The sequence below is a fragment of the Oryctolagus cuniculus genome, chromosome 12, assembly GCF_964237555.1.
Source record: "Oryctolagus cuniculus chromosome 12, mOryCun1.1, whole genome shotgun sequence".
NCBI classification, from domain to species: domain Eukaryota; kingdom Metazoa; phylum Chordata; class Mammalia; order Lagomorpha; family Leporidae; genus Oryctolagus; species Oryctolagus cuniculus.
In genome coordinates, this window is record NC_091443.1 from 55,966,420 (window position 1) to 55,994,028 (window position 27,609).

The window sequence follows — 27,609 nt, forward strand, 5'->3', positions numbered from 1 at the left end:
ACAATCTGGCAGATAGTTTGCCTTTTCCCAGTAAAGCTGAAGATGCAGTTGAATAAGCCACCCCGGAAGGCTCTCTAGAGAGATTGCAATGTGTGTGTGCACTGTTCAGGCCTGTATTCTTCAGAAGAGCTGTGAATGGAAGCTACTCCAGTCCACAGACAGCAGAATGAATACATAATCAGATAAACTCTCTAACATGGAGTGAAAGACACCGTACACTCAGACTACCTCCGTGTAATTGTATTTATATAAAGGAAAAACATGGAAAGGTAAGCTGTTATTTAGGGATGTGTGTTGAAATGATAAAATTAAGACCATGGAAACGGTTATTCCAAAGGTCAGGATTGTGGTCACCTGTACATGGGGAATGAGGAGGAGGAATGACCCGGGAGGAGCACAAAGTAGCTGGTGGCTGTGGGGCTGGTTATTTGTAGCCTGTTTCTTGGCCCAGATATTGGCTAATTATGTTGCCTGAATAGTTCTTCAAATCATTAATCTGTTTTACCTATTCACATATTTTATTTTTACAAATCTCTGCATAAAAGGAGTAAGTCTTTAAAATGGATTTGTAAGGATAGAATTTCAGTTTCTGCCAATGAAATGGAGCCCTTTTGGGAGAAGCCTTTTCCTGCACTCAGCCTGGGTCACCAAGTCCGACCATTGAGTTTCTGGCTATGGACAGTGGAAGGTGTGGGAGTGAGACATTCTGTTTGAGTTGTGTTTTTTTTTTTTTTTTTTTTTTTTGGTGGGTTTGGGATTCTTTAGCTGCTTGTAGGATTCAAACAGATAATCAAGCCTCAGCTTTTCTGTCTGAACAGTACTCTTGAAGTTCTCAGTTGTGTTTCAAGAGCTTTGAAATGGTATCCTGCTGTCACTGTTAGGCCTTAAAATTTAGATGTTTAAGGATTTTCTTCTGCCCTTGACTTTTTTTTTTCCCAAGTGGTGAATCACTGAATTCGTGCCATATTGACTGTCGGTTGCTTTGAGGATGCCACTGAGAACCAGAGTTAGGAAGCTGTGAGTAGAATGCACTGGAGCAGTGTTGAAGGTGAACATGGGAAAGTCTTTGTGCAAGTCTGTTAGCTCTGTGGAGCAAATTAAACTGTTTAGTTTACAGTTAAGCCGGCACAGTTATCTATGCATGTTTGCATTGAAAGCTCTTATATGTCTTATTCAGTGTAACTTGATGGAAAGTTGAATTTGGGGGAGGATTTCAGTAGTACTGTGCCAGCAATTTGAAAGGGAAATTGAAAAGATATTCTAATAGCCTACACTTTTAAACCTTGAACCTTTGTTTCCTATGCATCAGGAGGGTACATTTGCCTTCACTGATTTGGCCAGTTTTTCTTTGTGGTATATAGTTTGTAGTGATGTAGTCTCATACTACAGAGGCAATTTAGAGGAGAAACCTTCCCTTTGATATTTGAATTACCTGACAAAACACAAACAGAACTTTATTCATATGTTATTAAACAATTTCATTTGGATAACCAAAGTCAACTTCTATAACAAAATCTTTCTTACAACTGGATATTGAAGTGGACCTAATTCAGTTGTTTTAAAACCTCAGAAAGATAAAAGTAGCTGAAGATCTGTGTGAATGCCACCCTGCTGGTGTCCAGTTCCATTCTGTGCTCTGCTGTGCAGGTTCTGCTGTGTATTTACTGGTCCAGCTGCGCCTTGTTTTTCATCACTGTTAACTTTGATTTCCTTACCCTGAGACTGCACTGTGCCCACTGGACTGTGCCCAGCCTGGACTGCTTTGTTGCCCACTACCTTTTCTTCTAAATCAGACTTTTAAGTTGCCATTTGTTGAGGGAGTCTTTGCTGATCCTCTGAGTTTTTTTAGTTCTTTCTGTTTCTACCTTTCCTCTTATTTGTATATATCTTCCTTGTTCTTTAGCTGTAGGTTGCCAGTATTGGCTTCTTTGGCGTTATTTAGTGCTTCTTTAGCTTCTTCCTTAAGTAGAATTATTCCTTCCTTCCCTTTTATTTGAAAGGGAGGGAGGGAGGGCAGACATTCCCATTCACTGGGTCACTCCTTAAATGTTCAGAGTGGCTGAAGCTGGACCATGTTACAGCCGGGAACTCAGTCCAGGCCTCTCACAGGGGTGGCAGGGACCCAACCACTTGTGCATTTTGGGAGGCAGCAACTGATGGTTCATTGGCAGGAATCTGGAATCGGAAGCTAGAACTGAGAACTGAGACTTGAACCAGGGCATATAGACATTTTTGACTGCTGGGTCAAATGCCTGCCCCCATCTTTTGCTCTTTTAGGAAAAGATGTGAGGATCTACTCTGGTTGTCTAAATCACTTAAAAATTTCAGCAAACATCCAATTAAAAATTTCATTTCAGCATTGTCAGTGCTTGTTTTGTTTCACCTTTTTAAAATTTTATTATTTATTTGAATTATAGGGAGAGAGAGAGATATTCCATCTACTCCCCAATGGCTGCGATTGCCAGGGCTGGGCCAGACTGAAGCCAGGAGCCAGGAGCTTTATCCAGCCTTCCATGTGCATGCAGGAGCCCAAACACTTGGGCCAACTTCTGCTGCTTTCCAAGGCACATTAACAGGGAGCTGGATTGGAAGTGGAGCAGCCAAGTGCCCACATGGGATGCTGGCGTCTCAGGTGGCAGCCATACTACACCACAGCGCTGACTACTTTGTTTAGCTCTTAATTTAGCTTACAATTCATTCTGATAACTTCTTCATTCTTTTTTGTAAAGTAGTCTTGAAAAGTACTGGGAGGTCTGTGTCTTTATACCAGGGGTCAGCGCCAGGGATGTCTATAAACTTTTTGGCAGACTTAATAGTAAATTCTGGAAATACTGATCCCTTAAGTGTTTTTTGTAATTTTTTTTAATTTGAATATTTTATACTTGACCCTTATATTACCAAAGGTAATGTCATTAGGGAAGCCTTCCGTATGAATGGAACTGTCTTTACGTGATTTTTTTTTTAAAGATTTATTTATTTATTTGAAAGGTAGAGTTACAGAGAGGCAGAGAGAGAGAGAGAGAGAGAGAGAGAGAGAGAGAGAGGGAGGGAGGGAGAGGTCTTCCATCCACTGGTTCACTCCCAAGACGGCTGCAACGGCTGGAGCTACGTCAATCCAAAGCCAGGAGCCAGGAGCTTCTTCTGGGTCTCCCACACAGTTGCAGGGGCCCAAGGACTTGGGCCATCTTCCACTGCTTTCCCAGGCCATAGCAGAGCTGGCTCAGAAGTGGAGCAGCTGAGGCTTGAACTGGTGCCCATATGGGATGCTGGCACTGCAGGCGGTGGCTTTACCCACTACACTACAGCACTGGTCTCTTCATTCTTCATTATTTTTTGTACTCATCAGTCATCACAGAGATGTATTATTCTGAAAGAGGTTTCTTGGGATATATTTTAAATTTAGTTTTATCTTCATTTGTTTCCGTGAGCTCTGCCATTGAATTTGTTTGATGCTTCTATTAAGTTAAAACCTGTTAGGTGGTTTAACCTTTTGAAATTTATCATCTTCAGAGGTACCCAGCTTTTTTCTTTTAATCTGTTCCTTTAAAAATGTTTTCCCTAGTAAATTAAAGTCACCAAAGTGATACTTGATTGATAGATTTTGTTTGCCAGAGCAGTCATTGCTTTTGACATCACCATTTTTGGTTCCAGTCCCCAGTTGCTGAGCCAAAGGATCACTAGCAGTGACCATAACTAAGGACTGAATGTTTATGAAGATTATTAGTTAATTTCAATTGTTTTTACTGGAAATAGTTAAATGAGAGATGTTAGTGAATCTTTTTTTTGGGGGTTTAACTTATATTTTGGTTGACAAATGCCTAACTGGCTGCTTCATCAAATCTGAGCGCTACAGTCTACATAGCATTCAGCAAGTTCCTCTGTGTAGCTCTTCTCTGGTTATTTTATGGACTCCCAATTCTCTTAAAAAAAGTCTTAATTTTAGAGGAACTGGAATGGAGAAGAAATAAATAAGATAAATGTGATACTTAGGTGGAAGTTGGTTCTCTTTACTTTGTTCTGGGAAGATATTCTTTTTGGTGAAGTCTGCAAGGAAGGTTAATATAGAACCTCTTCCAAAACAAAAATCTTGAAATGGGGCCTGGTGCTTTGGCATAACGGCTTTTATGTGGGCACCACTTGCATTTCATATGGGCACCAGTTTGAGTCCTGGCTGCACTTCTGATCGGCTTTCTGCTATGGCCTGGGAAAGCAGTGGAAGGTAGCCCAAGTCCTTGGACCCCTGTACCAACCTGGGAAACCCACAAGAGGCTCCTGGCTCCTGGCTTTGGATTGGCCCATCTCCAGCCATTGTGGCCATTTGGGGAGTAAACCAGTGGATGGAACTCACTCACTCACTCTCTCTCTCTCTCTCTCTCTGCCTCTGTTACTCTGCCTTTCAAATAAATAAATAGACCTTTAAAAAATCTTAGTGGATAAATTCAGAGGCTATGACATGGGCAGTTATAACTTCAGGATTGTGATTGTAAGGTCATTTGTGTGAGTAAGTATAACTGGAATGTAGCGTGGATGTTCAGGTAGCGGGATGGATTGATTAGATTTTACATTAGATGATGAGTCTCAGGTGATCTCTTCATTCTGGTTGCCCCTTTCTAGCTACATGGCTCTGAGAAAGTGGGATTGAAGCTCTTGGAACCTCCTGTTTTTTAAATAACAAACTGTTGAGTTAGAAAGAATACCTGCCTTTTTAAAATGTAGGGTATGCATCATGTAGCATTGTTTAAAAAGTGATAAACCACTATTCAGAAGTCAGTGTTTTATAGATAAAGAAAACTGTTGAGTAGGATATACTGTGAGTCATATTTGAAATGCCACCATCAACAATGGGGCTGTCATTAAAATATCCAGTGTGGTACTGACATGCATAATTACAATATAAAACACAATGCCCATGAACTCATTTGATTTTTTTGGTGGAATTTGTTTCAGTCTCTGCAGCTGTAGAGGGATAGGCAAGGTGAATTTTCGCGGAGTTTTTTCAGCCCTACGATACTTTTCTCCTAGCCTCTTTAACCTTGCAATAGTTTTATAGCATTTTACTCAGTTGTAGTATGGGAGTGTATCCAGTGTTTACAAAAGTTGTGTTTAACAAACAAAGGGATACGTGTGTGTGACTGGGCCCTGGCAGCGGGTGAGCTTAAGCTGATCAGCTGATGGTGATAACAAGTGCCCCCACTTCCTGAACATATGCCAAGTTCAGGCTCTTACCCACGTAAGGTGTGTTACTCAGGTACTTAAAAGCATGTTGTGGGTGAAATACAGTTATTGTATATTTTTATGGGAAACAGCCCAACCTTTTAGCACACGTGTATACTAAGCAATGATCAGATTAGGACACCTGTCATATCTGTCACCTTAGGTATTTATTATTTCTTTGGGATTATTAAAGAAATCTTCTCTACTAGCTATTTTGAGATATACAGTTGTTGTTGCCAATAGTTATTCTGTGGGCGGACAGTTTTTCTATTTCATTACATCCTAATCTAAGGTAGTAGGATAAATTTCATAATATGTATACATGTTGAAACTAAGAAACTACCTTGAGACAAATGAAATGGAAATACAATGTATGAAAACGGTATGCAGCAAATGTAGTTCCAAGATGGAAGATTATAGCAATAATTACTACATCAACAGGATCTCAAACAACTTAACAGTATACCTCAAGGAACTAGAAAAAGAACGAATTAAGCCCAAAGTTCACATAAGGAAGGAAACAACAAAGATTAGAGCAGAAATAGAGAATAGAACAATAGAAAACATCAATGAAACTTAGAGTTGGTTTTCAGAAATATAACAAAATGGATAAATCCTTTACTAGACTAAGAAAAAATGATTCAAATCAGAAATGCAAGAGGAAACTTTACAACTGATAATAAGGAGATACAAAAGTTCGTAGGAGACACTGTGAACAATTATATGCCAATAAGTTGGACAACCCAGAAAATGGTGGATAAATTCCTGGAAATTTGTATCTTACCAAGTCTGAATCATGAAGAAACTGGATGTTTGAAGAGACCAATAGTGAGTAAAGAGATTCAGTCAGTGAGCCAGTGTGTCATGGATCATGGTAGATGCTGTGGTTATGAAAATGCCTGTTGGGATTGGCGCCGTGGTGCAGTGGGTTCATCCTCTGCCTGTGGTTTGAGTCCCGGCTGCTCTACCCTCTATCTAGCTCTCTGCTGTGGCCTGTGATAGCCGAAGATGGCCCAGGTCCTTGGGCCCCTGCACCCATGTGGGAGACCCGGAAGAAGCTCCTGGCTTTGGATTGGTGCAGCTCCAGCTTTTGCAGCCATTTGGGGAGTGAACCAGCGGATGGAAGATCTCTCTCTGCCTCTGCCTCTCTGCAACTCTACCTTTCAAATAAATAAATAAATAAATATTTTTTTAAAAAGATATAGAAACTTCTAGTTTTTGGGAGAGAAGAATCCTTAGAGAAAATTATTTCATTAAATGTCTCTTCAGCTTTTTAAATTTTTTTTCTCAGAAACCTTTTATTTAAGGTATCTACACTTCATGCATTTCATAAATACAAATTTAGGATCATAGTGATTCTTCTCATCTGCACTCCCGCACTTCCTCCTCCTGCCTCTCCCTCTCCCTCTCCTATTCCCGTTCTTATTTTTTACTAAGATCTGTTTTCAGTTAACTTTATACACATAAGATTAACCCTAAACTAAGTAAAGAGCTCAGCAAATAGTATAAGAGGAAAAAAGTACAAACTGTTCCTCAGCTTCTGTTATTGAACATTTCCTAGAAATTAGCAAGGCTTAGAGAGATGGAGGACTAGGCTGGTGCCGTGGTGTAGCGGGTAGAGTCACCACCTGTGATGGATGATGGGATCCCATATGAATGCTGGTTTGAATCCTGGCTGCTCTACTTCTGATCCAGCTCCCTGATAATGCACCTGGGAAAGCAGCAGAGGATGAACCCCAGCACCCATGTGGGAGACCCAGGAGAAGCTCATGGCTTCTGGCTACGATCTGGCTCAGCCCTAGTTATTGGGGCCATTTGGGGAGTGAACCAGCAGATGGAGATCTCTGTCTCTTCCTCTCTCTCTGACTCTGCATTTCAAATAAATAAATCTTTAAAAAACTAAGATTAAGTAACTAAGTATCTGGTCATAATATTGAGGGCACTATTTCTGACTCAGGATTTCTAGCTTGTAGTTACTCATTTAATAAAAACACTTAAGGAGCCAGCGTGTCATGGATCATGCTAGGTGCTAAGGTTACAAAAAAAGCAGGAGTGTGTAGCAGCCATTAAGAATGTTGTTGGGGAAGCTGGTCTTCCGTGGGCCCTGAGCATTCTGACATGTTCTTCCTGGGTGTGTCAGGAGTGCAAGGCCGTCCCAAGTGTTCTGTGTCCCAATGTCCCAAGAATTTCTCTGGGTTTCCAGCAAGCAACCCTGAAAGATGAGATAGTCTTTCCCAGGCAAGATCAAGCTTGTGAGTTGCCTAAGCTAAGCTTGTAAGTTGCCTCAAAACAGTAAGAGACTAACGTCCAAGCTTACGCAGAAGGTGAAGTCTCAGAGTGTAGTTTTTAGCCGGTATTGGTATGAGGTGTGAGACATATGATGAAACCATCAGTAAAGTTCAATATGGCAGACATACAATGCTATGGGATACCCAAGGGAGGGTACCTGTTCAGTTTGGTGATGGTCAGAGAGGTTCTTCTGAATCCTTTGTTTTTGAACTGATAATACTAATTAGTTGTCGCTCCCCCTCTTCGTGGAGGAACGACACAGGACCCTGCGCTGTTCTTTTGTCTGCTCGGCCCTCCCCGGGTTTGCTGCTGGTTCTCCCCGGGTTGGCTGCCGTCCCTTCCACCTCCGTGGAAGGGCAGTTCCCCCTGCCACATTCCCCACTTCCGCAGGGGAGCGGCACACCGCCGGCCGGCTCTCTCGGGGGCTGCACAGGTGTTCCCCTTAGATGTTCCTGGTGCATGCCGTCTCTCTCCTCCTTTATAGTCCTCCTCCGCCAATCCTAACTCGGCTGCCCACACGCCGAGTACGCTGCTCTCCTCCAATCAGGAGTAGGTCCTACAGTTTATTGGTTGAACTGGAGGCAGCTGCGTAGAAGCTGTTTTCTCCTCCCCCAGCGCCATATTGTGGGAGAGCAGATGCATAGAATAAGTCTTAATTCCAGTAACTTAGTCTAGTCCGAGTTGCTCCCCACAATTAGTGTGTTGACTGACAGCATGTTTTTTTTTTTTAATCATTAGTGTATGGTATAGTTCATGGTCCACATCTGTGAAGCTTTGTGAATGAATGAATAACTTATTTTAGTTATTGGATATATTTTACTGTGTTAAAGGACCATATGTTTGCTATCATAGTTTGTACCCTTTTCAAAACCTGAAGTCCTAAGAAGATAGTGAAACCATCTCACTTTGTAGTGTAGCACAAATCTATTCTAACAAATGGGGAAAATGGTTGAGTTTTCAGATTTTTTTTAAAAATTTATTTGTAAGTCAGAATTACAGAGAGAGAGAGACAGAGAGAGACAGACAGTGATCTTCTATCCACTGGTTCCCTCCCCAAATGACTGCAATGGCTGGGACTGGGCCAGGCCAGGGCCAGGAGCTTCTTCTGGGTCTCCCATGTGGGTGCAGAGGCCCAAACACTTGGAGCATCCTCTGCTGTTTTCCCAAGTGCATTATCAGGGAACTGGATCAGAAGTGGAGCAGCTAAGACTCAAACTGGTGCCCATATGGGAAGCCGGCACGGCAGACAGCAGCTTAACCCACAGCAGCAGCCCCCCAGAATATCTTTTATGTAGATTAAAACCAACTGATGTTGAGGCCCATTTAAGTTTTAAAATGTTTTATTTTGGGACCAGTGTTGTGGCATAGAGGGTTAAGCTGCTGCCTGTGATGCTGGCATCCCATATGGGTGCTGATTTGTGTCCTGGCTGCTCTGATCCAGCTCCCTACTAATGCACCTGGGAAAGCAGAGGAAGCTGGCCCAAGTACTTTGACACTTCAAACTGTGTGGGAGACCTGGATGAAGCTCCTGGGTGTGGTCTTGCCCAGTCCTGGCTGTTGTGGCCATTTAGGGGTGCACTAGGGCATGGAAGATTGATCTCTCATCTGTCTGTCTCTCTCTCTGTCTCTCTCCTAACTCTGCCTTTCAATAAATAAATCTTTTAAAAAATGTTTTATTTTTTCATTCTCTAGACTTTTTAGAAGAGTTACAGACAGTACAGAGAGTTCTGTGTACCCTGTACCCAGCTCCTGTAATGCTGACAATGAAATTAACATTGGTACAGGACAGACTTTATTTGAATTTCCCCAGTTTTTCCCGCTGTAGCCCTTTCTGTCTCCCAACTCATGGTACCACGTTTCATGTATTCATGTCTCCCTAGTCTCTAAGTTTGTGAATTTCTCAGTCTTTTCTGAACTTGATCCATTTGAAGAAGAGTGTTCAGATATATTCTGGAAAGTCCCCCAGTTAGGGTTTACCTAATTTCTTTCCCCCATGTCAGAGTGAGGTTATGGATTTTAGGGGAGAATACTGCTGAGCTGATGTGCCTTTCTTGTTGCGTCCTTTCAGTGGACACAAGCTATCAACAGGACTTATGACGGTAGTACAGAAAGGGATCGGAGTTAAGCTTCACTTACTGAAGGATGAATCTCAAGGATTGTAGGTTTATGCTGATGTGCTGGAACTTGGGGGCAATATTTTTGAGGCCAAGCAAGTATTCTGTTTCCTGGGAGGTGCAGGGGAACTGATTCTCTCAGAATGAGGCCCAAATTTCCTCAGACAAGAGGCCAAGCTACAGTGACTAAATACTTGATCTTTTTGTTTATATTTTATTGCAGAGTTACCTATATTAAAAATGGTGAATTCCATTCTTGTGTGAATTTTTTGAAGAGTAGAAGCATTTATACAAGGGTACTTTGGGAAGTTCATGGAAAATGGAATTAAAAGATAAGATGGCCTCTGCCATCCATCTGGGAGACCTCAGGCTCAGCTTGGTCCAGCCCCAGCTGTTGCAGCCAGTGGATGTAATCTTTCTCTCTTTGTCCCTGTACCTCCCTCTCCCTGTAACTCTGCCTTTCAAATAAATAAAACATAAAGAAATATAGCTTTTTTTCAACTGCTGACTTGTTATTGCAGAGACACTCAGGAGCTGTAACAGGGAAATGAGGTTTTTCTTGACTGCTGATAATTGTTAACTCAAGCAAGAAGATAATTGGGTTATAAGCTGTGTATGTTGAAAGTTAGGTGAAATTTTCTGGTTGATATTTTTTAGGACATGGATAAGCCATCTGTGTTAGTATTTTTCATATCACCTTTGGGTCTCTTATTCTGGTGTCTTCTGCCCACAGGTTTGAGAATGTAGCAGGGCTGCTGCCAAAAGTTGGAGGGGGTTTAGTAGAAGTTGTGATTGCAGATTTGTCTGTAATTTCAGTGTGACCTCCGTAAACCATGGCATTTTTCCCCCCATTTGATGATCCTTATTTTAAACTTCAGGTTACTTGAAGGGCAGAGTGATGGGGAGAGGGCTCCCATCTGCTTGCTCACTCCTCAGCTGCAGCACCCAGGACGGGGCTGGAGTGAAGCTGGGAGCTCAGTCCAGCTTCCACACTAGTGACAGGCACCCAGCTACTTGAGTCATCATTGCTGCCTCCCAAGGCCTGCATCAGCAGGAAGTTGGAACTCCAACCCAGCCATCCAGAAAGGGGATGTGAGTGTCTTAACCTACAGCATCCTAACTGCTAGGCCAAATGTCTGTCCTGATAATCCTTATTTTAAAGTGAGAGTATTGATTTGCAAACTGAGTCCTAGGTTAATCTTTGCATTTTGGTTGGAGGCTCTAGTGATACCATTTTTAGAGTAAGTTAGATTTAGCCCTTATGAGAACTATAGTTTTGGAATCAGAATGCTATTATAAGTTAGTGATTTTCTTGATGATTCACTTGCAAGTGATATAAATGGAATTCGGGGAATTAAGGTATTTTCCTGTACCCCTGCCTGGAATAGGGGGTAATTTGGCCTTTCTCTGTGTGTAGACAATGATAAATGGGCTGAGTTCTGGGGCGAAGTTATTTTAGACCTCGCCTCTTTCTCTGTCACTTCCTTTTCTTTCCTATTTTCGTATGTGACTACTGATTATAGCACCCAAGGCTTTTAAAAACTCATTTATGCTTTGGCGCCTCTCAGGGCATCCATCTGTATATGTTTAATAGTCACAGTTTGTGCTTACGGGGGTGTGTGACCGGGATGTGTGACCGTCAGCCTGTAACTGGAGCCACCCACACGAGTGTTGCCCAGGAGGCAGGCAGTGTGTCTGGTGTGCTCATTTATGGGACCGTGCTCGGAACGGATCAGGTGAACCTGTTTTCGAGCAGGCTGTCTCAGAGAGGTCTTGTCAAGTTTAGACATTCCCAGGGTGATGATTCTGGAAAGGTGTGCTGCTAACAAAAGATTATTAAATGTAACCCATGTGGGAATGCACATGTCTGTCTGCTATCTGGCGTAATTCCTAAATAAGAATTTGCTATGCCTCCTATAATTTTAGAATAATGTAACTTCAGCTCTACATGTCTGATTTCCTTGTACCTCAGCTCTGCCGTGCCTGGCTGCTGTGAGTCAGACTAGTTTACTTTGGGGCCATTTACAAAACAAAACCAAACCCCACACTGATTGAACCAGGCTGTTTTGAAACTTCTCCCCTGTTGCCTTTATGGTTTTTTTTTTTTTTCCTTTAAAATTGAAAATCGTAGTAGAAAAGTAAGTTGATCTTTTTTTTTTTTTTAATATTGAAACCCAGAGAATAGAGAATTAAGACCTGTCATTACACACTGAATTCATAGGCAGAGAGAGCTAGTGTTCACATGAACAGTCCTCTAAGACCAATCTTAGATGTCTTGGATCGCTCTTGCTACTCTAATAACCAACAGCTGGTAGAAGAAAAATGAACAGCCACATACAAGTTGCCTCTTTCTGGGTACTGAAGGTTCCTTGCTTCTCTGCATATGTCTTTGATAGTTCCTGAGGGTGTCATACTGACCACTCTTAATCGAGTGATGTTGGTATGTTAGGAACAGTTAATCTTTTTTGTCATTCTTCAGAAGTGCTGTAGAGTGTTCATACTGAAGACAATTAGTAGCACTTGGGCTAAATCTTTGACTTTTCAGATGGGGAAACCAAGGCTCATAAACTTGGGGTTTAACTTAAGGCCATAGAGCTATTTGTTAGTGTACCTTTCCTCTCTGATGTCTAGGTGAACTTTTGAAACCAGTGTCCCAGACAGCAGAGTCATAGGCTACTTTGTTTTTCCTTACCCTTTTCTCCCACCTTGTGGGTCAACTCCCTGGGCTATAACAACACCCTGGGTAGAAGTAAAATTATCAGCATTGCAAGATCCAAGGTCCCTTGGGAGGGAAACCAGTTCCCAACAATTACTTCTTTTACAAAAAAAGAGATGCTGAAACTCATGGTCACAATGGCATGAATTACTTATAGCAATATTATGATCCTGTATAGAAAAAACTTTTGGCTCTAGATGGTACCAAGGAGCTAGGAAGGAAAAAATCTCCATTTAGGGGTGGGCCACAGCAGGTTAAGCCACTGCTTGCCCGCATGGCATATTGGAGGGTCTGGCTACTCTGCTTCCAATCCAGCTTCCTGCTGATGCATCTAGGAGGCAGCAGATGATGGCCTAAAAGCTTTCAAGTATTAGAAATAAATCTTAAGAAACTTAATAGAATGACAAAATTGATATCTGTTAAAGCTGGTTAGTTAATTATCAGAGTACTTGGAAAAGTTTGTGGAAAACGCATTATTAGAAATCAATGCATGGATTTCAAAATGTTTGCTCAAATTTGCTTGAATTCTATTTTCTGTGAGTTTTTAAAGTACACTGACATGGGTGTTAGAAATAGTTTATAGTAAAATACTTAAATAAAATCTCAAGAATATATCCTAGGGCCCTGCTAGTGCTGTGGCACAGCGGGTTAAAGCCCTGGCCTGAAGCGCCAGCATCCCATATGGGCACCGGTTCTAGTCCTGGCTGCTCCTCTTCCGGTCCAGCTCTCTGCCATGGTCTAGGAAAGCAGTAGAAGATGGCCCAAGTCCTTGGGCCCCTGCACCTGCATGGGAGACCTGTAAGAAGCTCCTGGCTCGTGGCGTTGGATCGGTGCAGCTCCGGCCGTTGCGGCCATCTGGGGGGTGAACCAGCGGATTTTGGAAGACCTCTTTCTCTGTCTCTACCTCTCTCTGTAACTCTCCTGGACTTGGGCCATCTTCTGCTGCTTTCCTGGACCATAGCAGAGAGCTGGATTGGAAAGGAAGCAGCTGGGACTAGAACCAGCGCCCATATGGGATGCCGGCGCTTCAGGCCAGGGCTTTAACCAGTGTGCCACAGCGCCGGCCCCACATTTCCTCTTTTTAAAAGTTGGTTTGATTGGTTTGATCTTTACTCCAGTTGGGTATAGTGTTGAGCTGTATATAGAGGCTCAAATATAAATTCTTGAGGTAGAGCTCATTCTCAATGTCAAGTAAAGGGCAGAGTCCTCAAAGCTGGATTTGTAAAGACAACTAAAATGTTTGATGCAGCATTGCTGGGTGAAATAATATCAGAAAGGAAACACCTGTTGGTTTTTCCACCAGCTAAATTCTGTTGATTTCTCATACTGAATGCTAAGTCCTGTTATGATGCAGTCCCACTGCTTTATTTTATGCATTACTTCCTGATTGCAAATGATATAATTTTCTGAGTTCTGGTTCATTTTAGTTACTTCTGGCATATTCCAACCCAAATTACAGATGTTTAGTCCTTCTTTTTAAATCAGCTTGTAATTTATTTAAATCCTAGGTCTTGGTTGCTGGATTGCTGTTGAAGCAACAGAGTAATTGAGTAGAATTCCACATGTGTTGGCAATGATTTTTTGCAACCTGCATCCCTTTGGGCTAGAAAATGCTATTGCTTGTAAAAATTCATACCAGTTATTTGAGATTAGAGTATTTGGCATTTTTATATGGAATCAAAAATGTGTATTAAAATGGAGAAGAGGGGCTGGCATTCTGGCACAATGGGTTAAGCTGCAGCTTGTGATGTGAGCATCTCACGTCAGGCTGCTGGTTCCAGTTCCCACTGCTCTGCTTCCAGTCCAACTTCCTGCTAATGTGCCTGGGAAGCAACAGGTGATGGCCCCGGCCATCCATGTGAGAGACCCAGGTGGAGTTGCTGGATTCTGGCTTCAGCGTGGCCTGTCACTGGCTATTTGGCCATTTGGGAGTGAGCTGTTGGACAGTAGATTCTCTCTCTTCTCTTCAAATAAATGTATCTTTTTAAAAAGTGGAGGAAAAGACCTTTGTGCATCCTCTAGATGGCAGGACAGGTACAGCAGTTAGACATTGTGAGGTGTCCAGTGAGTGTAGGGGAGAGGAGCGTGTAGGGGACCTGTGGACTCCATAGCCTCCTAGCTCAGTTCAGCAGGCAGATTTGCTTTTTATCTAAGATCTTGTTTGAAAAACTGTAACACTGCCTAAAAATGATAGGGTGTGAATGCTGAAAATCTTGAGTTTTACCAATCTCAAATGACAGATTTCTGTGAGAATTTCTGAGTGCATTTGTCCATTTACCCTGAGTGTCCCTAGGCTGTAGCTGATTTTACCCCAACATATGTGTTGATGAATTCTAGCAGGCCTACTGTAACACTCTGCTTACCTTAAATTTCTTTATAGAGGAAGAGCCACAGCACAGCCTTTAGCTTCTGTCCCTACTGTTAGAGAGATCACCATTGCTGGCATAGTTTTAACATACCAAAAACCTGAGTATCTAATGACTCTTAAGAGATTTGACTTAGAATTTTGCATAGGTTAATTGGGGAGAGTAATAGAATAATATAGCATAAATGTACGATTTTTAAGTGTGTCACTCTTATTCTCATCTTTGAGTGGAAGCTGATTGCAGTATTTCTTCAATTTCGTTTGCAAAAACATTTGTCCAGATTCTCCTGTAATGACTTTTAAATAGCTAAACCAAATTAGATGCTTTTGGACTATTAATGAGGCTCTATGTCTCACCATACTATGGTAAATACGATTTCCACCTATCAAATACAGCAAAGTGTAAGAGATAAATTTGCTATCTAGTATTCGCACACCTCATCATATAATATTCTTAACAGATATGATCTCTTTATATGTATTATTTCAGTATGACTGCTCCTAAAAATGAGACTTTTCTCTGGTTGATGTATTGCTCATTACCAGTGAAGTGAAGCTGAGGTATATTTTGGAGTTGATATTTTTCTACACTTGAAATTGTACTTGATAATGCATTAGGATGCATTTTCCCATTCATTTAATGCATCTGCTAACTAATTTCCATCTTTCCTTAGGAATAGACAAATGAGAAATGGTGTTTATTCTTGAAGCTGTCACCCATGAGAAATGCAGAGTTTACGAGGCTGGTAGACATATAGACCCAACAAGATGTTATAAAAGAGGTATTATCAAAGTGCTATGGAAATTGCTAGTTACAAAAAGTTCTTCTTGGCTGGTGCCACGGCTTACTAGGTTAATCTTCCGCCTGCGGCGCCGGCACCCCGGGTTCTAGTCCCGGTTGGGGCTCCTCTTCCAGGCCAGCTCTCTGCTGTGGCCCGGGAGTGCAGTGGAGGATGGCCCAAGTCCTTAGGCCCTGCACCCCATGGGAGACCAGGAGAAGCACCTGGCTCCTGGCTTTGGATCGACGCGGTGCGCCGGCCGCCGCGCGCCGCCAGAGCGGCCATTGGAGGGTGAACCAACGGCAAAAGGAAGACCTTTCTCTCTGTCTCTCTCTCACTGTCCACTCTGTCAAAAAAAAAAAAAAAAAAAAAGTTCTTCTGTAGGTATTACTCTGAGTTACCAGAAATTCCTGCATGCAGGGGACTTTGTCCTTGAAACACTCATGAATGAAGATAGGCAGCTGATGGAAGATTAAATATTATCATAGCACCCTTTTATGTGTGAAGCCTGATAGATTTGGATTATGTACCAACCAGCATATCTAGATTATAGTATCAGGAAAAGTCTATAGACAGTTGAAGATTTTTATTGGGATAACAGCTGGGGACTGTTTCTACTCAAGAGCACATTATTCAAAGATACATTTCTATAGTGATAATCAGTAAATAGGATTGCTCATATATTCTGATGATAATAACGTGACATCAAACAAAGAGATTGTGGAAATGGTAATGTTTTCTGGGTGGTCTGAATTTCTGTTTAATAACATCTCCAGCACCATGTGAAAAATGGAGAATGTCAGGATCTTCAAACAGCAATTGAATAACACAGTGGTTATCAGTAACCAGGATGTAGAACTGGATAAATGCTTTCAGAATTTTCTAACCCACTACTGTTTCAAGCAAACTATAGCTGTAGACAACACGATTCCAGCTTGGTTTTGTAATTGTGTATGGAATTGTTACTATTTTTTTTCCACAGATAATCTTAATATAGGCTCTAGCAGGCCAAGTCACAAATGATTGATATTTTAAATGGGGATTATTGCTACCAATCAAAGGATCAACTGCCACACTGTGTTCAGTGTGGAACGATTAGTTGATCTGCTTTGTCCCTGGGCTGTTACAGAAGCAAACAAAGATTATAAACAGAGGCGAGATGGTCTGTAGATCAGTATGTGTTTGTAACAGGAGATTTGAGTTTTTGTTTTCTGTTTGAGCCCTAATTCCCAATTTATTTTTGCAAAATTTTATTGGAGACTTTCATAGAACACAGTGGTTTCATTAATTAAAGATACCCCCCCTCCCCCATTCAAGTTTTCTTAGAAGGGTGGTAACCAGCCCATCTCCGCCCTCATGTTACAATACTGCCGTCTGTCATGTGCTAATTAATCTGTGTTATGACTTGAGAGGAAGTCATGGGAGTAGTTCATAATCTATACTTGGGAACCTCGTTCAGAGACTGTCTTCCTCATTCAAGGGCTTGTGGTGATTTTTCTGAACTTAGTCTCCAGAGAAGAATCTGTATTTCTGATTTGAACCAAGGTGAACTTTTGCATCTGTTCCAGTTCTCAACATTCCTCTCCCATCGCTGTCTGCTCGCTTGCCAGTAATTTCCCCTTGCCATTTTATCATCATGTGTGAATTCAGCTAACATGATGTTTGCTCCCGCTTGCAAATTATTAGTGAAGTAAACTGTGAGCTGGTACTTTTATCTTTAATAATTGATGCTGGAAAAGTGACAAACGCAGTGAAAGCCTCTGTCTAAATCAGTTCCTGTCATGCATCTCTTTCGTGGCTTGGTGTAGGACTTGAAATGGGAGCGCTCACATCTCTTGCAGCAAGTTCTCACTGACGGGATAGACTCCTCTGCTTGGTAATCAGAGCCCCCTCCCTGGTCACAGATTGTGATGGCATGAAGCAAAGGATCTCACAACAGGAACAAGCCAGAGAGATCAGTCTTCCTCATTCAGATTTGATCACTTCATAAGGAAAACCATAATGAGGAGCAAATATATTGGCTCATTGAAATACTCTGTTGACTTAAGCTGGAAACACTTTACTGTTATACTAGAATTTTTTTCATAAATTTTAAATGAAAATTTAAAAGTTATAATAATGCAGGTATAGCGAAATAAACATTTAATGCATTTAAGAATAATATGTAGTGCCAGTTCCTTTATATGTTACTACAGAAAAGTGAATTTTAGGTATATTTATAAAGTTATGTCGCTTATTTCAGATAAAAATGACAAAGATTGATGTGTCAGTAGACCCTAAATGGATGTGCTTTATTATGACCGATATGCCTATTTTTATTTTCTCATGGTTTAAATAAAAAGCTTGTAGCTTTTGGATGATTCACAATGACCAGAATCTGTGATACTCATATCATTATAAGGATATGGTAGCCAAAATATTTGCTCCAATTCTGTGAAAGAAACCAGTAATAACATGGTTAAATTGATTTGAAAGTATAATTCTATATAACATGAGTGAATAAAATATATTCCGAGTTACAGAAACAATTAGGCAGTCATTGAATACTTTTCTTGAATGTTCAAAATCTCTGTTACATCTGTTCACACTAGGAGGAAATCTCCTATAAATAAACCACGTCTTCAGGTACATGCATGACATTCCTTATCCATTGGTATCCTTGAAATGCTGAAGCAACTTTCAGTTTTTTGGCATGGCATTTTTAATAAATAGTGTGTTTAAAAACCAGCTAATGTTTTTTGTTTTTCACCAAAATGAAGAAAATGTAGTTTATTCCAAATTGCTGTATTTTATGAAAGCTGTTGTTGAAACATGAATAATCAATGACCAGAATGAGTTACAGAGAAAAAGATTGATTTCAACAGAAAAGAAAGTAGAGATTCACTGGGACTGGGACTGCCAGGAGCTAAGGGGTGGGGTTGGGGTCCATTTGCCCACTCATCTTCAGGGGATTGTCCTAGAAGCCAAGCCCCAGACAATGGGATGTGTTTACATTATAGTGAATGAATGAAATTCTGAATATTTCAGAAAATTACTTTATATCCTTTTAATTATATTTACTGGAAGCATGGTATATCTCAGATTTTTGCCCAAGTTAATTTAAAAATATTTAATTATTATTTGAAATATTGGTTAATATTTTTCACTTAAAATATGCACTTATTTTGAAGCATGTTTATATAATAAGGAGGAAATAAAGAAAATGGAGAAAAAAAAAAAGAAAATAGAGGAAAAGAACCTTTAAGGGTTCAAAAGTCTCAAGGCAAAATACACACACACACACACACAAAACAAATTTTTAGTCATGGCTGATATACAAATGAAATATTTTGATGTTCCTAAATATCTTTCTTTAAAATAAGTTGATATTTTATATAGTTACTGCTTGTTTTTTAAGTTGCTGTTTTCACTGATACTGGAAAATGACAGGTGAGTTTCTATAATGACTTCAGAGGCAAAAGATTTATGATACTTAAGGTTATTTATAGCCTGCCTTGAAAAGAGTGGAGGGATCACGTAATTCACCCTCCTAATTAAAACTTGAAAAAAGAAATGCCTTCAATGACGGAAGAGAAGAATTTCAAGTTGGACTGTTCTTTAAACAAGGATAGCATAATTACTTCAGATACCTTTTATTATCAGGATGTCAGTTTGCTTTTACTGTTTTTCCCATGGTCTCCTCTCTTAGGCAATGGAAGTACGATTATTTTTTGTAGAGTTTCTTTATGATAGGATTAAGCTTTCAACCCAACTTATTGAATTTATATGGTTGAATTTTTGCTAAAAATCTACGTAGGGAGGTGAAATACCAGGTGAAGGAGGTTTGACAGTTCTGTTTTTACACAAGGTAGTCTCTGGAAGACATGCTCTGGGGAGATGTCCAGGCAGTTTCTAAAAGGCACCGTACCCTTTAGAATTCTCCGATGGCTTCGGTGGCTCTTTGGAATTTATAGTTTGGACCATTAATGTGAGTTCAAACTTTTGAGGTTTTAAGGCACCAGACACCTTTTTATTCTGTTAAGTCAGAAGAATGTCATCATTTAATCTGCTGTGGTATCATTAGAGAAATTAGCCCCGTTCTGGGCTGATATACCTTAGTTTACTAGAGATTGTTGTCTTTAGGGTGAATGAGTATGACATCATAGCTTTCCCCCCAGTCATAAAAATCAGCCACAGAGCTTTGGTCTTTTGCATTAATAGAAATATTAAAAGTGTCTATCAGTTTTTTTCTATCAAGTGCCCTGGGAAATAAAGTTTATTTGAATTTGTTTGGTGCATAGCGTCTGCAAAAGGCTTTTGCACTACTTTGGGATGTCATCATGCTTTTTTTCTCAACCTATTAATTAAAACAATAAAGATTTTACAAAATGAAGACAAAGATGGGAAAAATCCAATGGAAAAAATGCACGGGGTTGATCTGGTTATGAATGAGTCATTCTGTTTAGCATAAGTAAAAACAAGTGTTTACCTCAGAAGGGTTAAATCTGCATAAAGCCTACGAGAGGATTGCATGAAATTCAAATCTACTGGCCACCCACAGCATCAGCAGATTTACTTTCAGTCATCAAGATATAAATTAACGTGATAAAATTAAATCTTACCTGGCAGTGGTCTGTTTGAAGCTCAGTGATTTGAACTCTGGCTGGAAATAGTAAGCTTCGATACCTGTAAAGCCTTCTCTGCTTTCGTGTGTTCTCTGACTAGCGTGTTTTATTCTTGCAGTGCCTCTGTCTGTATTCTTGATAATCCTGTTGCATTAGTTAGGACAGCATGCGATTGATGAAGACTCCATTTGAATAGGATGTTAGACAAAGGAGAGTGAATTTTGCCTTTGCCTGATAACAGCAGTTGATCTGACCACAGACAATTTGAATGTTCAGAACTTATTAAAAATTCATTGAATGTTTCATCAATGAGAAGTCCAGGTTGTTTCTGCAAACGGTCTGCCCTCTGGAAAAGTTGTGCTTGTCCATATTTCAGAATCACACACAATCCCAAATCGAGTTGCTTTAGAACAATTACCTGCGCTGGGAGCATGGGTGTTCTCTTGCACGCTCTTGCATTCCTTATTTGCTTTTCTCTTTATCAACTTTTCAGTCTATTAGTTTCCTTTCTGCAGAGAAGATGAAAGAATTTCTTCTTCCGTCCTCCTTGGGCTTCTGTAACACATAGTTCTTGTGCACTGTTTTGTGAATAGTGAGGGAAAAATCCAAGAGGAGGTACGGCTTTATCATATCTCCGGACAGTGAGCATACTTGGCATGAATGAAGAGCTGATAGGAGCTATTCAAACCAGACAGCAAACTGATGGGATGACGCTTTCCTACATAATAAACCCATTAATTACTTCTCCTGATGGACACAGTGTGCCCTGCAAGGAAAGCAGGAAGGAGCAGATGCTCATCTCGTTTGGATAGGTGCTCTCTGAGCAGCTTGTCATTGAGAGGGGAATCCAGGAAAAGCTGCAGGCTTTGGAGTGTGATCAGGTAGCATGGGCAAGTTATTTTGACAGACAGTTATGTGACGTATTTTGGGAGGAAAAAAAGAGCTTAGCACAGAGGTGGCTGGTATGAGGTTCCAACAGTTTTTTTTTTTGGAAAATGTTTACTTTCATTTTTCCCTTTTAATCTTTTTGGCTGCAGTTTTTTTTTTTTTTTTAAATTTGTGTAAGGGTTGCTGTGTATTTTATGCACAATTTTGCTGACTTGTTTTCTCATCATATAGTTTTTCCTAACGAGGAATTAATTTAAAAAATCTTTGAGACAGAGTGTGTTGTGAGCTTTAAAAATTTATAGGAAGGAAAAGGCTGCTTTGTGTGAAAGGCACTCTTGGATATCTTTGGGGCACGTGTGTTCTGTTGCTTTGGAATAAAGCCTCATGAATCATCGTTTGAGATGAAATTTAAAACAAGATCTTCATTAAAATTTTTTGTTAAATTAGTTGAAATTCTGATTAGCTGTATAAAAATAGATCTAAAATGTAAATGTCATAATTTTTGTGCTTTATTTTTTAAATGTCACAAAACTTTTTTTTTTCTTACTTGTCTGAGTCCTTTAGGACTGTACGTAGACACTAGGATGTTTTATAGTGAGAAATGATGAAAAATTTCAGACTTATAGAAGACTCTTGAAGTAGGCAGGCATACAGGTCTTCTCCGATTTCACTCTGAAACACGAACCTCTGTAAGCACTTTACCCAGATTTAATCAGTATCAACAATGACTCTAAAGCAAATCTCATTTCAGCCTTTCATACCTTAGCCTGCGTGTTTCAAAAGTATGGACTCTTTTTCACATGACCACTGTGCCACCATCACACCTAACACAGCAGCTCTTGAGGTCGTACAATGTCTAGTCTAGAAGCTATGTTTCTTTCAAATACCTCATGTCTCAGAAACTGCATATTGGTTTTTGCCCCAAGTTTACTGATTTGCTTTTATTTATTTGAAAGGCAGAAACAGAGACTCAGAGACAGATTTCTTCTGCTGGTTCACTCCCCAAATGCCTGCCACAGCTGGGGCTGGACCAGGCCAAAGCCAGGAGCCTAGAACTCAATCCAGGTCTCCCTGTGGGTGGTAGGGATCCCAGTATTGCCGTATCACTTGCTGCCTCCCAGGATGTGCATTAAAAAGAAGCTGGAATGGGGAGTGGATCTGAGACTTGAACTCAGGAACTGTGGTATAGGAAGTAGGTGTCCCAAGCAGTCTTTTTAACTACTGCACTGTAGTTTTATTTTCTTCCTTCCTTCCTGAGTCTAAAGTACATGCATTCCATTTTAATTGTTAGGCATTAGAATTTTAAACATTGACTTGGATGAGAAAAATCTTATTTGGATAGTATTCATCTATACACATTTGAGATATGAATATCTATACGAGAGAACCTATCTCTGGAATGTTTCCTTAAACCATTCCCACTTAACACCACATCATACCAAAAAGGATTCTAATTACACATGTCAAAGATTGGTCATTGATTGCTTTGTATTGGTTTTTCTTGACTTGGTCTGGATAATATAGTTCAATGTTCTACATCAAGCAATGGAGCCTGTTTTGGGCAAACTCAATCAAATGTGTTCTTTGGTTGGCTCTACTTTTGTTGCTGAAAAATACCATCTTGTTTACTTTATCAAAACAAGAAAACATTTCAGCAATACTCCCACTTCACCATTTGAATGTGATTTAGAGTTCTCTGAAGATCTTAAAATGAAGAAGTAAAAATATATCAAATGGGGTATTAGATTCATGAGAACCAACGACTGTAATGTAGTATACTTTTCTTCATGAATGTCAAGTTGTTTATCTCTGTGGCTTTTTGTGTTCCTATAAAGTTTGTACTACCATCCACTTTCTGATAAAGCAGATTATTTGATTACTTAACTTTTCCAGGAATAGCAATAGTATGAGACCCTGAAATAACTGCTGAAAATGATTGTCATTCAGATTTTCTTTCCCTCTCCATTTCTTTCCCATCTTATTTCAACTTCCATGAATGAAAATGGGGAAAGTGAAATATGGGGGGGCTATTAAAGCATAAATGCAAACATTTTTTCTGTGCCCCACTTAGCTCAAAACCACTACTAAAGACTGGGTTCTCATTTCTTGGGAGGACTATAGACTTCTGCCCTCCCAAGGTAGTCCCTCTTGGCTGTGCCTCCTGTCATACGTCATGTTATGACACGAGTGCTTGGTAACTTTGGGTTGCACTTTATGTTCTCAGGTTGTACCTGTCCCTTGAATTTGGCTAAACCAGAGTAAATGTATTTGTTACTTTCACATGTGTCAATCACTTGTTGAAAGCTCCATAAATAGTTACTATGACTATGATATACTGGTAAGTTAAATGTGAAACGCTGAGCCAAAATGCCTCTTTTCTCTTTTCTAGTTGTCTCTGGAATTTTTCTGTTGTTTATAATGCAGTGTCATTGTAAATAAGGGCACTTTGTAAATGTGCAGATTCTTCTGGAGAATTTTGATTGGTAAAAGAGTGTTATGTATGGGGAACTAGCTTGTTCTATGTAGAGAACTAGGATAATAGATTGTGTATTTTGGGTACAAATCTCTATTTCAAATCATTATCTCTCAGTGGCTAGGCAACAATCTGAATTAATAGAAAAGCACTGACTCAATTGGTGACCTATAGTGTTCAAACCAAAAATAGGTGCACCTCAGCCATTGTCAGAAGTGTTTTTCTTCAAGATTTTGCTGTTGATATCCACGATAGGGATTTTGTTAATAGAAAGCTGTATTTAATTTTTTAGGGTAGGCTTTCTATTTTGAACAAGGCTATGTCTATGTGAATAATACTCTTCAGAGACCTAATTGAGTAGCTGGTTGGGCAGATGACTTGTTTTCTTCCCCTTAAACATGAGAAGAAGAAGAAAATGGATTTTTATGTTCTCTTTGCGTTTAACAAAGCATGATTTTCTTTTCAGATATCTCAACTCCCACCTCCTATTGTGCAGCTCCTTTTATTCTCATATTTATTCTCATATTTAACCTAAACTGTCCCGTTTGCACCATAATAAAGTTGATCAAACAACTTCACAAGTTTCATAGGCTGCACAGTTTTATAAATAACTTAATGTATAACAAGATAGTGATTTATCTCCATACAAGTGTCTTTCTTGGTCTGTACCTAGAAATATGCTCAAAGCTGTTTTGAATCTTTGCAAAAATATAATTATTTTCCAAAAAGAAAAAAAAAGTAGTTCCCTCCTTTATGTTTTCCAGTTCATAGTTAAGTAGCATTTGTGATTAATGATTGCTTCTCTGACCATTGATTTTTTAGGACATTTCAAATATTATATCAAATGAATGTACTTACTTTTAATTGATAAACTAAGAAAAGAAGTTATATTTTAGAGAATATTATAGGATCACGTAAAGCTCTTTCTAAACTGCATTTTTTTTCTGTTAAAGACATCAAATCTTTGTTGGCTTACTTGGGTCATGCTGGATAATTTGTAACACGTTAATTGTAATAAGTACTGAAGTCGATTCTATACCATCTACAAGGCACTTCTCCAGCTCCTTTGGCTGCTCTGTACAATGCATTCACCTCTGTTGGCTGTTGGTTACTCTGTTTTATAAAGGAGGAAGTTGAAGTTCAAAGAGGTGAAATAACTTGCTTGAGCTTACTTAGCTAGAAAGGTGTTGAGCTGTGGTGTGAATCCAAGTGAGGTGTCTCCAGATCCCAGGAAGATTCCTCAGTGAGAAAACAGATCACTGAAGTGTGAGAATCCTAGTGCAATTTGGAAAGAGTGGTGTCTCTCCAGCATGACCACCACTGTTCTAAAGTGGATCTGCAGATGCCTGGAGAGTGGACAGTCTTTGAGAAAGGGACATGGAGCTTATTATAGAGGCACACTCTTCTTCCTGTCTTCTGTGCTTTGATTTACTTATTTGAAAGGCAGAGTAACAGGGAGAGACAGAGAGAGAGATCTTCCATCCACTGGTTCACTCCCCAAATGGCTGCAATGGCTGGGGTTAGGCCAGGTGGAGGCCAGGAGCCAGGAGTTTCTTCTGGGTCTCCCATGTAGGTGCAGGGGCCCAAGGAGTTGGGCCATCTTCTGCTTTCCCAGGCACATTAGCAGGGAGCTGGATCGGAAGTGGAGCAGCTAGAACTTGAACCGGCACCCATATCGGATGCTGGTGTCAGCAGGCATACCACAGGGCTGGCCCCTGTCTTCCGTGTTTTGAATTTAGAAAAGGGAGATTTTTTATCTTTCCAAAATTGCATATTCCATTTTTTACAGTCTCTAACATAGAAATATGTTTTAAAATACTAGCAATTGATGTTCATTTAAATTCTTAAAAACTGGGCCGGCGCCGCGGCTCACTAGGCTAATCCTCCGCCTTGCAGCGCCGGCACACCGGGTTCTAGTCCTGGTTGGGGCGCCGGATTCTGTCCCGGTTGCCCCTCTTCCAGGCCAGCTCTCTGCTGTGGCCAGGGAGTGCAGTGGAGGATGGCCCAAGTCCTTGGGCCCTGCACCCCATGGGAGACCAGGAGAAGCACCTGGCTCCTGCCATCGGATCAGCGCGGTGTGCTGGCCGCGGCGGCCATTGGAGGGTGAACCAACGGCAAAGGAAGACCTTTTTCTCTGTCTCTCTCTCTTACTGTCCACTCTGCCTGTCAAAAAATAAAAATAAAAAAATAAAAAAATAAATTCTTAAAAACTGGTTGTGATATGAGGGGATGTGAACTAGATTTGTTGTATGTTAAAGTCGGTTATTTGGAAACAATTGCTTTCTTCAGATTTCTCATGTTCAGGTAAAATAATTGCATTTTATTTTCTAATTCAGATCTTTAGAAGAATTTTTCATTTCCAAGCTTCCTTGTCTGTCCCTCTATCTAAGCACACACCTGCTTGACTCGGGCCTTAACCTGTGTTGTGGTGCCTGGCCCTTTGCTGTCCCTTCTCCTGCTATCGACAACCACTAGAGGTCTCCGGACCACACTGGAGGAAGCCCTGGTTTACAGCCATAGCCTAGGAGGTGGAATGAGTGTGTTCCAGCTGAGGTCACTGAAAGTTCTCACGAAGTATTTATTATGTGCAGCTTATGTTCCAGGCCTTAGAACTGTGCTATATCCTGTGGTAGATTAAGAACAAAAAGTAAGGTCTGGGCCCCTAAGAATCATGGGTCCAGTGGGGGCACTGACAAGACGGCATGTTGAGCACACTGACTTCATACACTTGGAGACCCTAATTACCAGGGTCCTTGCAGATTTCCAGGTTTCTCAAAGTGCCACCTCATACTCTCTGTAACTCTGCACCTGTAGGAGATCCGTCCTGTCCCCCCCATCCCCGCCTGCTGCCCTTCTCTCCCTCCCCCCAAACCCTTTTAAAGAAGAGAGAGAAGGTTTTATTTCTTTTGCAGGTGCGGCTGAGTTGGTTCCTTTTCGGTGACTGGTTGCAGAGACCAAATCCCACATGCATGTTCAGCACCCGCAGTGCTTCCTTGGCTTTGAGCGGTGGCTGCAGCTCCAGCACAGCAGGGCCAGCAGCCACAGATGCAGTGGATCAGCAGATGGGAAGGTGTGCTCGGTCCTGTCGTCCCCACTGATGAGGCACTAGGGTACTGACGGAACAGTCAGGAACCAGTCTGTAGACAAACACCTGCGACTGGAGGACACCCCCCGGGAAGTGAGGATGCAGTTTCCCTCGGGACGTCAGAGCCCTTCGGGTCCTGGATGCTGCCGCTGTGCAACACCTGCTGGGTAGTCAGCCTGAAGGAGAGGGGAGGATGGGCAGCATGGTAGCCGGGTGGCTCTGCCTGCTCCCATCCGTCTCCCAGTCTTTATCACCTGCCCTTGTCACGTGGGGTTTCACAGGGGCCCCTGGAGATTTTAATGGTGGTGCCTAAAGCTGTGAGCAGTATTCTGGCCTGGCAGAATGACTTCACATGGGATGGTGGTACCAACACAGGTGGCAGCTGGAACCTTATTGGCCAGCAGCACGTCCCTGACCTCAATGAGGTCCTCCTTGGTGAACACAGAGCCTGCTTTCCCCCAGAGATGAGGCAGTAATTTGTCCAGGGCTAGGGTGTTTTGCAGATGCCCTTGGATGGTCTTGTGTGCCATGGTGTTCTTGCCTCTCTGCGCTACAGCCTTCCATGGGAGGACATTTGGATCTGCTACGTCTGCTTGGAGCTTAGCTGTTGCTCCCACAATGAAACATTTCGGATAATTGAGACGTAGCTGGACTTCTAGGTCATCCTGCCTTCACGGGCATTACAGCAGTGTGTTAGGGGTTTCCTTGCAGGGCTGAAGACTGAAGTAACTCTCACAAGGACAAGAGGAGCCATGCTTGCTTTCTGATGATCCCGTAGCTGCATCTTCATCAGTCTGGCAAGGACCGATTCTCTGGGCTAAATAGGGTTATTTGGATGGCTCTAGATTTTATTTTATTTTATTTTTATTTATTTATTTATTTTTGACAGGCAGAGTGGACAGTGAGAGAGACAGAGAGAAAGGTCTTCCTTTTGCCGTTGGTTCACCCTCCAATGGCTGCCACGGCCAGCGCGCTGCGGCCGATCCGAAGGCAGGAGCCAGGTGCTTCTCCTGGTCTCCCATGTGGGTGCAGGGCCCAAGCACCTGGTCCATCCTCCACTGCACTCCCGGGCCACAGCAGAG

General features: G+C 41.2%; 1 protein-coding gene and 1 long non-coding RNA gene across 4 annotated transcripts in view; one reads left to right on the top strand and one right to left on the bottom strand.

The window, feature by feature from the left end:
- AVEN (apoptosis and caspase activation inhibitor) overlaps positions 1-27,609 on the top strand; it is a 190,215-nt gene that overhangs the window by 61,161 nt on the left and 101,445 nt on the right. The window lies entirely within an intron of this gene.
- LOC138844663 (uncharacterized) lies at positions 16,049-25,632 on the bottom strand. The gene is made up of 2 exons (XR_011380834.1): positions 20,079-25,632; positions 16,049-17,908 (listed from the first exon to the last, which is right to left on the bottom strand). It is a non-coding gene; the product is annotated as an uncharacterized lncRNA (long non-coding RNA).